The following is an 11,509-nucleotide window of genomic DNA, read 5'->3' on the forward strand; positions in this document are numbered from 1 at the left end:
AAGCAGATGACATATATGATGTCAAAACTAGGCACTTCAATGGCAACATATGCATGATTTGACTAACATCATCATGCCAAGGTAGAGCAAACACCTTGGGGGGTAAATAGGAGTGGTCAGCGGCGTCTGAATCCGCCTCAGAACAGATATCTTCCTCTGGATTACAATCTGGAGAGGGGTGGGGTGCGTTTGACATTGAACCCACCATGGAGCGATGTCTGCATGACATTGTATTGCCGCGCATAACTCTCCTCTTTTTCTCTACATGTTCAGCATGACTGTGTAGAATATCTGACATGCATACGAAAAAATATGGTGAGATTATGTAAGGAGAGCATGCAGAAATTTAGAGTGATGGTAACAACCAGTGGACGGATCCAAAAATAATGATAGCAGGCTTTCATGACGTGAGCCATGATGAACGGTACCAGGTGGGTGCCAGGCGGGCGCCAGTGCGCGCAGCGTCCCTATTTCCTCTTTGGTGCTAAGGAGGCAAGCACAGGCAAAGAGTACCGAGGCATCAGGCAAAGGTTGCCATATTGGTGCAACGAGACCAAGACCAGGAGGACGGCAAGGCGGAGGTCATCGTGGAGCCCAAGACCGCTTTTGCTAGGATAGCTTGTACTAGTTGTCCCCCTTCAAATTTGCCCGCCGTTGTTGGCTCCCTTCCCGCTCGTTATTTGGGAAGAGGATTAGGGCTTATATAAGTAGAGCTAGCCACCACAGTAGGGGCATCTCATCTTAGCTTGATCCAACCCGATCGAATCCTCACGCCACAAGTTCACAAGCACAAGAACACCTCAACCTTAGGAGGCTGTTCTTCCCTTGTACTGTTCATCATCAGCCCAAGAGGCAATCCACCACCACCACACTGGAGTAGGGTATTACACCACAACGGTGGCCCGAACCAGTATAAACCCCGTGTCTTTCTGTGTTGCAAGTTCGTCGAGTTCATCTGCGAGACCTTAGCGAGCTAGAGCGTAGATCGGTAGGAGGGAGAGACTTCGCGCGCACCCTAGTGTTCGAACCTTAAGGGTTTGCCGGAACCCCACATCCGACATTTGGCGCGCCAGGTAGGGGTGCGCCGTAGTTTCCCTAAAATCAGTTCGTCGCTCCATCGCTCCGTCGTTTCCATGGTGGACGCTCGCTGTGCTCGAGCTGAGCGTCGGGCTGCCCTCTCCGCCCGAGTCACCCAGACGGCTTCCGTAGGCGGGCCACCTCGTCGTTCTCCGTCTCCCACCGCCAACGCTGCCACTGGTCCGGCGGGGAACGAGCAGCAGGCGTCCTCGCTCCATCCTTCGGTGCGGCAGGACGGCCGTACCGCTACTCCGTCGCTTACCCCTACCGGTTCTTTGTCTCACGCGCACCGCACTCCCATGGAGGCACGGGCCGCGCTCATCGCGGCGAATGAGCTCCTATGCTACCGCCCTGTCGACGACCTCTATGAGGAGTGGCTCGACCGTGTCGCCGAGCTCGTCTGTGCCGTAGGGGGCTCTCCGGCGCCGTCCCACTCTCTGCCTCCCCCTCAACCAGCCGCGGGCGACGGGGCTCATGGCATGCCTCCACCACCTCAACCCCAAGAAAGTGCCTTGGCACCAAGGCACGCGCCTCCACGGCGTTATCCACCACGCCCGGCGCCCGCGCATGAAGAAAGAAGCTGTCAGGAAATCCCGCGGCCGCGAGAAGCTGCACCGGCGCTCCCCGCGCCACCTCGTCAAGACCGCGTGCCGCCTGCAGTGGCGCAGCGCAGACCTCGCCAAGACCAAGCTCCACCTCAAAAGCGGGCCCCGGCGACCACGGCCGGCTGCCGCGCCTTCACCCCCGAACTGTGAAGCGTCGCCTAGCCAGGCAAGTTCAAGCTAGATCTGCCTCCTCGCTACAACGGCTCCGCCGACCCCGCGGAATTCCTGCAGCTCTATGAGCTGAGCATCGAAGTGGCCAACGGCGACGAGAAAGTCATGGCGAACAGGTTTCCCATGGCTCTCAAGGATGGGGCCCGCTCCTGGCTCCTGAACCTGCAGCACGGCTCGATCTCCTCCTGGGACGAGATGCGCGACCGCTTCCTCGCCAACTTCCAGGGCACTCGCGACTGCCCATCGGCCGCGGGTGATCTGCGCCGCATCAAGCAACATCCAGGAGAGACCCTCCAAAAGTACATCCAGCGCTTCAACAACACCCGCCTCAAGATCCCCAAAGTCACGGAGGAAGCCATCATCTCCGCGTTCTCGGACGGCGTCCGTGACATCAAGATGAAGGAAGAGCTCGCTATCCACGAGGAGCTCTGCACATCTTAGGAGCTGTTCAACCTGGCGACCAAGTGCGCAAGAGCAGAGGAGGGGCGCCTCTCTCTCCTTGAGCTGCCAGCTGCAGGAGCAGAGGAGAAGAAGGCCAAGGCCAAGGACGTGAAGCGCAAAGAGGCAGTAGTGCTCGCAGCGGAGCCCGACACTAAGCGAGGCAGAGATCAGCCCGAGTCATCCAAGAACGGCCGACCGTTCTGCGCCTTCCACAACCTCAACATCCACAACAACAGTGACTGCCAAGAGCTTAGAGCCATATGGGAAGGACGATACGGTCGATGCCCCGAGCGCAACGATCGGGGCTACGGTCGCGGAGGAGGATGTGGAGGCGGACGCTGGGACGATCATGGCCTGCGCCAGGAGTGGCGCGACCGGCCTCGTGAGGACCGCTGGTAGGACGAACCTCGCGAGGGCGCCTGGAGGGACCCACCTCTTGAGGATCGCCCCCAGGGCAACGCCGGACTTCCCCCGCTGCCGCCACCAAGAAGGAACGACGACCACCACCAGGACAAGGGGGCTGGGGGCTTCCAGGAGCCATGTGCGATCGCCTGCATCTTGGGAGGTGCCCAGGCCCCAGCCTCTCAGCGCATCTTCAAACAGTTCGCTCGCGAGGTGAACGCGGTGCTCCCCAAGCTCGAGGCCACACACTCGCTCAGGTGGTCCAAATGTGCCATCACCTTCAACTCGGCAGACCAGCTCAAGTGCGCGGCCTCCGCAGGCGCCCTCCCTATGCTGTGTCCCCAGTCATCAGCGGTGTACAAGTCACCAAGACTCTCATCGACGGCGGCGCAGGGCTCAACGTCCTATCCGTCGACACGTTCGACAACCTCCAAGTGCCATATGAGCAGCTCCAGCCAACCAAGCCTTTCTCAGGAGTGACCGACGGTTCCACCACACCAATAGGGCAGGTCCGCCTGCCTGTCACCTTCGGGGAGCGCAAGAACTATCGCACCTAGCTCATCGACTTTGACGTCGCGCGCATCCACCTGCCGTACAATGCCATCCTCGGGTATCCAGCCCTGGCCAAGTTCATGGCAGTCACTCATCACGGCTACAACGTTCTCAAGATGCCAGGAAGCGGAGGAATCATCACGGTTCCGTGTGAAGAGAGGGATGCGGTGTGCTCCCTTGAGCGCGCCTTTCAAGCCGCAGTAATCGACAACCCCGACAGCAGAAGTGAAGGCCCTCCGGAGGCCATCCCCAAGAAGAAGAAGCCGCTCCGCGTAGGACCTCAGGAGGATGGCGTCATGGCAGGATCAGCTCCCGCTCCAGGGGAACCTCCCTCCATCGCATAGGAAGGCGCACCCGGCGCCCTCCTCAGGCAGGGCTCAGGGGCTTTCTCCTGGAGGGCCTCAGACCTTGCCAACCTCACGAGGGGGGCGCTTGGGCACCACTTGGAAGCGTGCCTCACGGAACACTTTCCTCAGGAGAGCACAGGGCAAGGAGTGCCCACCATCCAGGAGTTCATCACCAAGACCACCCAGGAACTGCAAGAAGCCAGAGCCATGCGCGGCCACAGCCGCTCACAAGGCGCGGCTCCCCATCCAGGCGAGGATGCCGGGCTTCCTGTCTGCGTCGACGTCCCAGGGCTCAACAGGGCCGCATCTCCGGAGCGCTTCTGGCCATGGTGTGTGGGTCGCTGCGAGGGCCCACCACACAGCTACGTTCGCATGGCCTTTGGCTTGCCGGGCGTGGCGTCGGCCTATCAGCGCAACGTGCGGCGTATCCTGGCGGCTCAGGAGGCGAGGTACCACGCCGTCCTGGAGGAGATGGAGACGGTCTTCAGGAAACCCCCTGATCCTCCAGAGCCTCCCGAGGCTTAGGGTCGTGGTGGCTGATGAGGAGCCATTCCTTCAACACGCGGCTGCAGCTGCTCCAGCTCTACTTCATCTACAGAACCAGGTGACATCTTCCAAGTTCATTTAAGCTGGGAGTGCCCCTCGGGCTGCATTATTCCCAGGCCACATGGGTCCGTCCCTGTGGCATGTATCTCTTTTGCTTAAGTCTTTAGCTTACCTTGCTGGGGGCGCCCCTCGGGCTGCATCATCCCCAAGCCGCTTGGGCCAGACCCAGTGGCATGTATCGTCCTCCATTTATCCAAGTTGATCTGCTCTGCATGCTTAACCTGCCAACGGCTATCGCCTGCTCGATTGCCGCCCGCCGCGGGTCTATTTATCCCATGCAATCCGCTTGCACGTTAAAAGGGGGTCTCCTGAGCATCGCGACTCAGGAGCTCTTACTGGCTCTCCAGCCCTCACCCCCTGGCCTTGACCACGGCATCGCGACCTGGCATACCTGCGGCGGCTGAGCTCGCTCGAGGGCCGGGACCTGAGGACGCAGAGTACTTACATCTAACCGCCTTGTAGGAACACACAGTCACCAAGATTCAAGACCAGGCGCAAACCGCCTTGAGGTAGGGCCTCGTGAGTCCCGCGCTGGCTCACGAGTGCCCAGATACACCTCGCAGCCCTGCCGTGCAAGCCACGTGTCAAGGCGGGGCTGTACACGCCCCGGGGGCTCCTCCCGGAGGGCCCCCCCATCCCACGCCCAATTGGAAGCACCATGCTCCGCGCTGGCTGACGACACTGCCGAGTAGTGGCTATGCCCGTGCACAAGCGGAAGCATTATGCTCCGCGCTGGTGATAAACAACTGAGGGCGACCCCATGGTCGTGCCAACCTCAGGGAGCCCAGAACTCAGCGCCCAGCCTTACCGCAACGCCTCCCCTCGGGAAAGCCGCGCATGGGGGCTGGGCACGGGGGCTGCGCTCGGGTCACGCCCAAGCGCATGCCACCTAACCAGGTCCCCCGGACCTGGGCATCGCGCGCCCCTCCTGAGGCCTCGGCAAGGGCAGGTATGGAGATTCTTTGCACGTCAAGGGGAACTCTTGAGCATCGCGACTCAGGAGCCTAACTGGTCATGTAGCCCCTCACTCCTTGGTCCGTCCTGGTCTCCGGTCGGCTCAATGGCAGTTGACGTATGCACGAGGCCGGGCTCTGCCGACGTAGAACATTAATCTATCCCCACGAACTCTCCCTATATGATGTTTGCGCGTCAAGGGGGACTCCTGAGCATCGCGACTCAGGAGCCTAACTGGTCACGTAGCCCTCACTCCTTGGTCTGTCCTGGTCTCCGTTCGGCCCAATGGCGGTTGAGGTATGCGCGGGGTCGGGCTCTGCCGACGCAGAACGCAAAGCAAATAGGAAGGAAATCGCAAAATCTCGAAGCAAATATTACAAGCATATTGTCCTCACGATACCAAATGAAAAGTCTAAACGCCTCCACGAGGCCTGATACATGTCGCAGGAACGGAACGAGAAGAATGGCCACAGGTCACCTCTAGACGTCGCCATCGCCCGCGGAAGGTGCTCCCTCGTGAGCAATCTTGTCTTCACCTTCACCACCAGCTGCAAGGTCGACGACGCCGGGCAGAGGGGCGGATACGAAGCCGCGGAACCTCCTCAGCAAGGCCCCCACCTGATCCTGCACGGCCGCGGCAGCCGCCTCGTATTGATCCTCAGCTACAGGCTCTAGCAGCTCGTCAAGGCAGGCGTTGGGGTCGCGAAGGTGCAGGTGGCTAAAGACGCGAGTCAGCGCGGCTAAGGACAGGACGCGAGCTTCTGCCTCCGCCATGGGACTGAGACCATCAACAACCTCCTCAAGCGCCTTCACCATGAGAGAAAGTAGCTGGGCGGGGCCGTCCTCGTCAATGTCCAGAGGCTTCTCCAGGCCGTGCTCGTAGAGCGTCTTCAGTGCCTTGCGAGACCTCTCCTCGAGATCGGCAAAGGCCACGCGGTCTTCTGCCAGGACTCGCGCCTTGGCGTCAAGATCGGCCTCCCTCGTCCTCATCTTCCGCTCCAACTCTTCCAACCGGTTGCGCTCGGCGGCCTGCTTCTTCCCCAGCTCCGCCAACTCTGCATCATGGTTCTTGACGGCTTCCTCCCGGGCCTTCATCTCCTCCTCCTTCGCTTGGCGGCAGTGCACCTCTTCGGCGTGCTTGTCGCGTAGGCTCTGCAGCTCACCCTCCAGCACTTGGCAATGGTCACGGGCGGCCTTGGCGTCCTTTAGCACCGCCTCACGATCGGCTGAAGCGTTGGCGGCTCCTTGCTTCTCCTTCTCGGAAGCCGCAGCAGCCTGGCCCAGCGCCGCGCGAACTGCCAGGTCAGGGTGAAGCCAGCCGGAGGCCGGCTCCAGACGCCCGGCCACCAGGCGCGGCTCCGCACTCAGGACATCCGCCTGCAGCTGGGTCATCTCCGCAAGGGCACGCTCCAAGACGGCAGCAGGAGCAGAAAGACTAGGGAGTGGAGATGCAGCAGTGGGAGGAAGCGACATCATCACCAGGGCTTGGGAGACCGTGGGTTCCGGAGCAGCTGGGACCTCGTCAGCCGCGCCAAGTACCAGCACCTCTGGAGCCAGCGGAGCCATGGGGGCTGATTCCATGCGGTGATGCCCATCTTGGCCTCGCGAGGAAGATCGGGCTGGGGAGATGCGAGCGCTATTGCCTCCTTTCTCCGTGGGAGGCACGGCCGCTGCGTCTTCCTTCCTCTTCTTCACCGAAGATGACGGCGTGATCAACCAAGGGCAAGTATCAGTAAGCGACGAGCACAAGCAAGGACAAAGCGAAGCTTAAGACACTTACCGATCCACTGCGAAGCAAGGGCAAGTATTCCACTGACCGCTTGAGAGGCTTGAAGCCTGACAGCTTCGGGACCTGAGGGACAGGCGTTCGGACACCGGCGGCGCCGGGCGGAGCGGAGGCAGAACCGGATCCAGTCCAAGGAGGTATCGGGGCAGAGATGACACCTCGGGCCACCAGCGACGACCTACTCCTCGTCGGGACGGGAGGTTGCTCCCTCTCCCCTAGGTGGGCGTCGGCATCGGCATCATCAGGAAGTCTCCCCCACCTCTTCCAGGGTCTTCTCCGAGTCCGCCTCCTCTTCTCCCTCTCCGCGGGACTCACCAGAAGACACCTCCACCGGGTTCTGCGCCATAGGAGCTTCCGGAAGCGCCGGTGGCACCAGTCCGCGTGCATCAAAAGTCGGCCTGGAGGCGACGAATTCCTCCCGGTCCCTGCGTTTGAACAGGGGAAGGAAGGCGCTAGGCGGGTACTCCTGGTTGTCCCCGACTATGAGGCGTAGGACGGCGTCCAATTCATCACCAGGCAGGTCCCCCGGCCTTAGGCGGGTCTTGTTCTCCTCTTCGTCCAGCTCCCAGAGTGGGTGCGCGCGCGCCTGGAGTGGGGCAAACCGCAACATCAAGAACTCCCTCAGGAGCATCGCCCCCGTTATCTTCGCCGCCCTCGCGTTGCCCGGCTTCAGGTCGGTCATCATTTGCCCCAACACTGAAGATGCCCGCTCGTCGACAAGCTCTGCCTTGGGCCACCCCTTGCCCTGCCGGGGCGCCTCCGTCGGCAGCGCCGGGCGCGGATCGACACGTTGGGCATCCATCATGACCCATTTGGATCGGATGTTGTCGGCCCTCTTCCCGGTGCTCGAGATCGAGTTGGCCTTGCCGCATGCGACGAAGTTAGCACACCCGGAGATGTGACCCTCGCCGACACGAAGGAAGAAGAAATGGCGAAGCAACGCCACGGACGGCATCACGCCCAGGTACGCCTCACAGTAGTTGGCGAAGATGGACAGGAGGAGGACAGAGCTGGGATGGAGATGCAACGCCTGCAGACCGTAGTGGTCGAGGACTTTATAAAACAAATCAGAGAAAGGGGGACCAACCCAACGGCGACGCTGCTCGAGAAGAAAGGGAAGAAGGTGCTCCCTTCAGACTCCGGCTCGTCGGAGGCAAGCCGAATCTCCGTCTTCCCCCAGTCATTGCCCTTGCCCGCCGTTAGCAGGCGCACAGAGGCGAGGCTCTTCTCCGTGATGGTGGGCGCCTCGAGGGCCGGCTCATAGCAAGCCAGTGTTGAGGAGGTCCTGACCTTGTGCGGCGCCATGGGCGGCGATGCAGAGCAAGGCTAGAGCAGATCTGGAGATAGCGGCGGCAAAGAGCGAGAAAGGGGATCTGGAGCGAGGCAAGGAAGAGGCAATGAAGGAAAGAACTGCTCGCGCCAGCCTTTGTCAGGGCAAGCAGTTGCCGAGGCAGCGTGGGAAAGCGGAGACGCCCACATCCAATTGACCGCCACGCGTCGACCGAGGCCGCAGGCATTTGGGGCCCGCAGTGCTCCGAACTTGACCCTTGGCTTCGCCAAGAAGCCAAGCCCGCGCACACCTTCGGCCCGGGGGCTACTATCGGCGTTCAGGGAACAGGGGTCCCCAGACTTGCTTGCCTATGGCCCACAGCATTGTTTGGGAACGTCGTAATTTCAAAAAAATTCTACGCACACGCAAGATCATGGTGATGCATAGCAACAAGAGGGGAGAGTGTTGTCCACGTACCCTCATAGACCGATAGCGGAAGCGTTTAACACAACGCGGTTGATGTAGTCGTACGTCTTCACGATCCGACCGATCAAGTACCGAACGCACGGCACCTCCGAGTTCAGCACACGTTCAGCTCGATGACGTCCCTCGAACTCCAATCCAGCCGAATGTTGAGGGAGAGTTTCGTCAGCACGACGGCGTGGTGACGATGATGGTGTTCTACCGACGCAGGGCTTCGCCTAAGCACCGCTACGATATTATCGAGGTGTAATATGGTGAAGGGGGGCACCGCACACGGCTAAGAGATCAATGATCAATTGTTGTGTCTATGGGGTGCCCCCCTGTCCCCGTATACAAAGGAGCAAGGGGGAGGCCGCCGACCAAGGAGGAGGGCGCGCCAAGGGGGGAGTCCTACTCCCACCGGGAGTAGGACTCCTCCTTTCCTTGTTGGAATAGGAGAAGGGAAGGGAGAAGGAGAAAGAAGGAAGGGGGCGCCACCCCTCCCAAGTCCAATTCGGACTAGTCCATGGGGAGGGGTGCGGCCACCCTTTGGGCCTTTCTCTGCTTTCCCGTATGGCCCATTAAGGCCCAATACGAATTCCCGTAACTCTCCGGTACTCCGAAAAATACCCGAATCACTCGGAACCTTTCCGAAGTCCGAATATAGTTGTCCAATATATCGATCTTTACGTCTCGGCCATTTCGAGACTCCTCGTCGTGTCCCCGATCTCATCCGGGACTCCAAACTCCTTCGGTACATCAAAACACATAAACTCATAATATAACCGTCATCATAACGTTAAGCGTGCGGACCCTACGGGTTCGAGAACTATGTAGACATGACCGAGACACCTCTCCGGTCAATAACCAATAGCGGAACCTGGATGCTCGTATTGGCTCCCACATATTCTACGAAGATCTTTATCGGTCAGACCGCATAACAACATACGTTGTTCCCTTTGTCATCGGTATGTCACTTGCCCAAGATTCGATCGTCGGTATCTCGATACCTAGTTCAATCTCGTTACCGGCAAGTCTCTTTACTCGTTCCGTAATACATCATCCCACAACTAGCTCATTAGTTGCAATGCTTGCAAGGCTTATAGTGATGTGCATTACCGAGTGGGCCTAGAGATACCTCTCCGACAATCGGAGTGACAAATCCTAATCTCGAAATACGCCAACCCAACAAGTACCTTCGTGGACACCTGTAGAGCACCTTTATAATCACCCAGTTACGTTGTGACGTTTGGTAGCACACAAAGTGTTCCTCCAGTAAACGGGAGTTGCATAATCTCATAGTCATAGGAACATGTATAAGTCATGAAGAAAGCAATAGCAACATACTAAACGATCGAGTGCTAAGCTAACGGAATGGGTCAAGTCAATCACATCATTCTCCTAATGATGTGATCCCGTTAATCAAATGACAACTCATGTCTATGGCTAGGAAACATAACCATCTTTGATCAACGAGCCAGTCAAGTAGAGGCATACTACTGACACTCTGTTTGTCTATGTATTCACACATGTATCAAGTTTCCGGTTAATACAATTCTAGCATGAATAATAAACATTTATCATGATATAAGGAAATAAATAATAACTTTATTGTTGCCTCTAGGGCATATTTCCTTCAGTCTCCCACTTTCACTAGAGTCAATAATCTAGTTCACATCGCCTTGTGATTTAACATCAATAGTTCACATCACCATGTGATTAACACCCATAGTTGACATCGTCATGTGACCAACACCCAAAGGGTTTACTAGAGTCAGTAATCTAGTTCACATCGCTATGTGATTAACACCCAAAGAGGACTAAGGTGTGATCATGTTTTGCTTGTGAGATAATTTTAGTCAACGGGTCTGTCACATTCAGATCTGTAAGTATTTTGCAAATTTCTATGCCTACAATGCTCTGCACGGAGCTACTCTTAGCTAATGGCTCCCACTTTCAATATGTATCTAGACCGAGACTTAGAGTCATCTAGATTAGTGTCAAAACTTGCATCGACGTAACCCTTTACGACGAACCTTTTGTCACTTCCATAATCGAGAAACATATCCTTATTCCACTAAGGATAATTTTGACCGTTGTTCAGTGATCTACTCCTAGATCACTATTGTACTCCCTTGCCAAAATCAGTGTAGGGTATACAATAAATCTGATACACAGCATGGCATACTTTATAGAACCTATGGCCGAGGCATAGGGAATGACTTTCATTCTTTTTCTATCTTCTGCCGTGGTAGGGCTTTGAGTCTTACTCAATTTCACACCATGTAACACAGGCAAGAAACTCTTTCTTTGACTGTTCCATTTTGATCCACTTCAAAATCTTGTTAAGGTATGTACTCATTGAAAAAAACTTATCAAGCGTCTTGATCTATCTCTATAGATCTTGATGCTCAATATGTAAGCAGCTTCACCGAGGTCTTTCTTTGAAAAACTCCTTTCAAACACTCCTTTATGCTTTGCAGAATAATTCTACATTATTTCTGATCAACAATATGTCATTCACATATACTTATCAGAAATGTTGTAGTGCTCCCACTCACATTCTTGTAAATACAGGCTTCATCGCAAGTCTGTATAAAACTATATCCTTTGATCAACTTATCAAAGCGTATATTCCAACTCCGAGATGCTTGCACCAGTCCATAGATGGATCACCGGAGCTTCCATATTTTGTTAGCACCTTTAGGATTGACAAAACCTTCTGGTTGCATCATATACAACTCTTCTTTAATAAATCCATTAAGGAATGAAGTTTTGTTTATCCATTTGCCAGATTTCATAAAATGCGGCAATTGCTAACATGATTCGGACAGAC

Source organism: Triticum aestivum, chromosome 5D (assembly GCF_018294505.1).
Source record: "Triticum aestivum cultivar Chinese Spring chromosome 5D, IWGSC CS RefSeq v2.1, whole genome shotgun sequence".
NCBI lineage: Eukaryota > Viridiplantae > Streptophyta > Magnoliopsida > Poales > Poaceae > Triticum > Triticum aestivum.